Source organism: Xiphophorus couchianus, chromosome 5 (genome assembly GCF_001444195.1).
Source record: "Xiphophorus couchianus chromosome 5, X_couchianus-1.0, whole genome shotgun sequence".
In the NCBI taxonomy this organism is placed as follows: Eukaryota; Metazoa; Chordata; class Actinopteri; order Cyprinodontiformes; family Poeciliidae; genus Xiphophorus; species Xiphophorus couchianus.
Window position 1 is genome coordinate 21,234,502 of NC_040232.1, and position 5,362 is coordinate 21,239,863.

Consider the following 5,362-nt stretch of genomic DNA (forward strand, 5'->3'; position numbering starts at 1 on the left):
AGTTCAGTTTTAAGTAGGAATATTTAGTTTTTACTTTGTTTCTTGGTGATACTAATTATATGAGTTTAAGATTGGCTGTTTAATTGATGCATGTTTATGTTTTATATTAATGTTAATAATAAAGTATTGTTAGTTTATGGACAGCTGGAGATAGGCACCAGAAGTCCCCCTGACTGGGGATAAGGGTGTAAGAAGATGGATGGATGGATGGATGGACGGACGGACAGATGGATGTTAGTTCATGATGTAATTAATTTGAGCATTGGTTTAAGGGTATAGGGCTAACCCTAATCCATTAAAAACATTTTTATTTACCAGGCTTTACTACATACATTTAGCATAGTAATGTTGGGCAGTAGATTAGCATTACTTTACAGAGCTACAAAACACAAACTTTGACCTTATGACCTTATTTATGTCAGTGTCTCTGTAACAAGGTAGCCGTTCGCGGTAGGATTTTACAGTGACGATGAAGCGTTGAGGCAGAGTCAGGTGGAAAACAGCAGTGGTTTTATTCTTCACACAACATCAACCAACACTTCACAGGTGAAAACTGCAGTCTTAAATAGTCCCAGCTGTGACGGATCAAACCACCTTTAATTCACAAGGGAATCTCAATTCATCAATATCCACTTATTTAATTAAAATACCTTTTACTAAATATAAACATTTCCATTTACTTTTTATAAATATTTTATGTTTTATCATTACACCAAATGAAACACCACAAAACCCATAAACAATTCCCCCCCCCACACTTTTCAATGGCCTCTCCCGGAGACTATATATGGTGTCTGGACCCCCAGGGCAGTATTTGTCCAAACACCCTGGAGAGGACACAGAAAAGACAGGTGAGTCACTCTACATTAGCACTCCACACCCAACAGATTATGCACAACGCATTTGCTCAGTTTTACCCACTAGTAGCCCATTGCTCTGAGTAACAATTATCCTCCCTCCACAGGCAACCACCTCACTCGTCAATGAGGAGCAGCTGTGCAGAGCCCAGAACAAAAGGCTACATGCTAATGTCTAAAAATACTCAATAAATACAATTAAAACTTCTTGTGTGCAAATTGTTACTGATGTGCAAATCTATGCTTAAAGTGCAGTGCTAAATAAAGTGCTTGTTAATAAAGTGCAAAAATACTTTAAAAATGCAATACAGTGATTTCAGTAAAATAGTCCCAGTAATGAAGATCTCTTCATTACTGTCTCCCTCACTTACTAATGTTAGTCTACTATTCAACAAATCATCAACACTTGCTTCACTCTGTCCATCTTCTTCTTTGACTTCTTGTCACTGTTTATTGTTTCTTGCTGCAGAAATCAAAGCTACTGCAAATATGTCACTTTTGCACATCTGGCTGCAGACCTTTGGTTTTCCATTCTGCATCCTCCATCTTCAGACATATTTATGTCTTCACTTAGCCATTGACATAAAATGGCTAAGTGATTGTTCGTTGTGGACATTGTGTCCACAATGAACATCCTGTTGACAATACATTTGTGTGAGGTGCAAGTCAGGTGCTGTAATTGTTCTTTTAAACAGCAGAAGGTGATACATTATAATCTGCCAATTTTCAACAACTGGTAGCAGAAGAAAAAGGCTTGGGGTTTTTTGCTGTCAAGCTGTTTCCAAACCAGATAGAGATGTTAATTTGAAAATAGCAGATATAACTGTATGCATCTACGACTCAAATTAGCAGAACTTGGCAGACTAGACTGCTTACATTTGTAAAACTGCTTCTAATTTGATGCTAGGCATTGATACATATACATCACCTTGGCTACAAGGTAATATAAGGCAAAGTCAAGACAGTACTCTGTAAAAGGTTAAGAAATGGCACCGTCTGCAGCAGTACTCAGGCATATAATTGCTGAGTTGGCACTAAGAGGCTCAAAGTGTGCCACTAAAATATCCCTCACACCACTAAACCATGTTCAGAGTCTCTTAAATCCTCTTCCTTGCCCATTCTGATGCAAGCTTTGAACTTCACAAAGTCATTTTCACCACATTTAGATGCCCTGTACAATTTAGTTGCTGCAGTTTGGTTAGTAGATTTGAAAATTGTGTGAACAAGCAGTTGAGCAGTTTAACCCAATAGTCACCAGTGAGTTAATATTTGACCTGTATCTGAAATAACTAATTACTAGCTTTCAAATTTTGTAGTAATATGCTACTAGTTACACTACCTCACAATGATAGGAAAATTAACCCTTTCAGGCATAGTGATCACTGTAGTAGACAGCTACATAAAAGCCATTTTCTTGTGTTTCTTGTGGATTTTTATGTTATAAATGCACACAGAACTGAAGTGGACAATAAATGCACACAGAACTGAAGTGGACAATACACCATCAACTACTGTCCACCCAGTGCAAGTGCAAAAAAATAGTTAAATCCAATATGGCAGACAGGTGAAAAAGATTGTCAATCAACACAGTCCCTCCTTCTACTGAAGAAAATTATTGCAAGTAAAAAAAAAATTGTGACATCAAGACATTCCCTCTTTAACTTTCCCTCCATTAAGGGGGGAAATGTTAGGACAATTCCAAGGGCCCCTGAGAGACAGGAGGCCCTCCACAAAATGGTTTTGTTTTTGTTTTTTTCTTCATAGAAATAGAAAAAAAGTTTTTGGCCTTGTCAATTACAAAATCAATTATATCGTGTTCTTTAAAAAAAAAATTATCAGTAAAAAATAAATGTTACCACTCAAAGACCAAAACGCACACATCCATATTTGCACTGAACCCCTCTTCCCTGGATCTGCATGGAATGGTTCGTTCCTGCTTGGCGAACTTGACGGTGACGATGTTCAGCAGCAGTCAGTATACGACAACAAGAACGACTGTGGCAAGTACTATGCTGCCAAGAAAAATAATAAAGTTAGGTTTTCAAAAGGAGAGAGAGAAATATGACAAGAGTGTCAATTTGTAACCCAGTTTTTCTCCGAGAGGTGAGTAGACCATGTGAGATTATCAACCATTTAGGATAGTTAACTTAGCTACAGACTGTTTGCCTCCATTTCACTAGCATTTAAAGAAGGAAGGGGAAAAAATCTACCAACATATTCATATATTTAAGTTGTACCTGTACCTTTTACCACACTTAACAGATGAGTCAGTCAGCAGCAGCTCTAACCCCCATAGCAGAATAATCCCTCCCCCTGTCCCAGTGAAAAAGGTGAGCAACACTGTGTTCAGAGACAAGCTAGTTAGCATCATTCCAGGGAGTCTATGTAGATTTTTCCTCTTTTTACAATTACACAATAACATAATATATTTATTAAAGACAGAAATTAAAACAATCTTTATAAAATTATAATAAAATACAGCCTCTTGTCAGTCCAGATAGTCCTTCCTTAATCTTAAATTACAGATATCCGTTGCCACGTCCCTCCTGACCCGTCCCCTCCTAAGTGAAATTAAAGCTGCAGTATGTAACTTTTATTAACAAAAAGTACATATTTGTTAAGACTGTCAATATGTTGAGAGATTATCTGATAATTTAATTCCTCTGCCTTTTCCCAGTGCTCTCTAGAAACAACCAAGCAGAGGCATGAGGTGGGTTTTAGCTCTGTCAATCACAATCTTTAGCTGTCAATAGTAGGTCAGGGAGGAGGTCGATGAGATTCATGTTTTCACAGATTATCTGTCTCATAGCAAACTCATGACAAGAAAGCAAGGCAGTTACATGCCTTTAAAATTGTGAAAAAAACTCAAGAAATTGTAACAGCAGAGGGGCGCAATATAATTTTTTGTCATGGGTCCCAAGTTTCCTGGCAGCTCCCCTGCATCAAGAAACCCCTAAAGAACTAAACTACTTATGTATTTTCCAAATAACAACTTTGTATTTGGAGAAAATTACAACTGACCACCTGGAAAAAGAATCCTAGAAATATATATATATTTTTACAATTATTTTCCCACCTTTTCTTTATGCCTAGAATGGCTGGGTTTTCGATTTCTCCCTAGAATGGCTGAACAGGGCCAAAAGGCCCTGAGTCCACCCTGACGACTCTGATGGCTCAAATTAGCATTCTTCTTCAATTGTAAATGTGGCCGTTGACCGTCAGGCCAGAATGTAGGAATGTGAATAGTCCATGTTGGGGGTGGGTATCTATGATACCTGCAGGAGATCAGATCTCCTGTAGGTAGTGCTCTTCAGTTTAGTTTTGAAGCATACATGAAGTGTTTTTGGAGAGATGTGACCTTTTGCAGCTGATCCATGATGTTGTGCTGCATTATCCAGGTCATTTTGCCAAATGTACATAGAGTTTGCAAAACATACAATCTGTTTCAAAAAATATGCAAAGGTTTTTCTAAAAGAAATGAGTAATGTTTCTCTTTGAAATAAAGCTAAGAGGGTATTAATTGTGTTGATCCACCTCAAAAAAATCATGCAAAAAGTGTAAGCAAAAGAAATCTGGGAGACTTAGCACATGCAAATTTGCGTGCAGCCTTTTGTGCTGTGGAGGATAAATAGGTGACTGCTTCACCTATTTAGTTCACAAGAACTAATGGCATTTATTTCAGTCATAATCTTGCGGGGGGTGACCAAGGTTCCATCACTATGTGACAGCTGGTCAGCAAACCTGGCAAACATGATTGACATGGCAGCACTGAATGCACATGTGCTTTATCAGGCATGCATTGGGGTGCAGGAGAGACGTGTGGACTTCCTGGTTGAGCTTGCAAAAGAGTTCGGTAACTCTCATGTGAGTGAGAAGAAGGCACACAAGGAGAAACTGCTTCGGCAACAACCTTCCACACCCAGCTCAGGCAAAAGGGCGAAGTGTCAGGTCAACCATCGATGCAGGATGCGTGTCCTGAGGCTGAAACATCATCAGTGACCCCTCACACCCCCACCATGGACTGTTCTCCCTGCTGCCCTCTGGAAAGAGGTTCTGCAGCATCCGGTGCAGGTCCACCTGGTTCCGAAACAGCTTTTTCCTACTTGCCATCAGACTGCTGAACTCTTAACTGGACTGCACTCAAAAACTGGTCTCCACTTTATACCTTGCACATGTACAGAGCTAAATAACTTCTATTTTACTGTCAGTCCTGCACTTTATATTTTATATTTAGATTTATATTCATATTTTATACTGTATTTTATTTTACTCACAACATTGGAACCTCAAACATTATCCTGAGCCGTATGCAACGAAATTTCGTTCTGTATACACCCTGTGCATTGAAAATGACAACAAAGTCAGTCGAAGTCGAAGTCTAAGGAACAATTGTGCAACTGTGAGATGCGTTGAGGCCATTACCAGGGTACTTATAAGGTAATGGCCCTATTTACTGAACAAAAGCACCTGCTAGATAAAATCCTTCAGGCCAGTTGGACTATCTC

General features: G+C 38.8%; 1 long non-coding RNA gene across 1 annotated transcript; it reads left to right on the forward strand.

Moving 5' to 3' along the window:
• Nucleotides 1-429: 429 nt before the first annotated feature.
• LOC114145268 (uncharacterized) lies at nucleotides 430-1,064 on the forward strand. The gene is made up of 2 exons (XR_003595650.1): nucleotides 430-851; nucleotides 965-1,064. It is a non-coding gene; the product is annotated as an uncharacterized LOC114145268 (long non-coding RNA).
• Nucleotides 1,065-5,362: the final 4,298 nt, after the last annotated feature.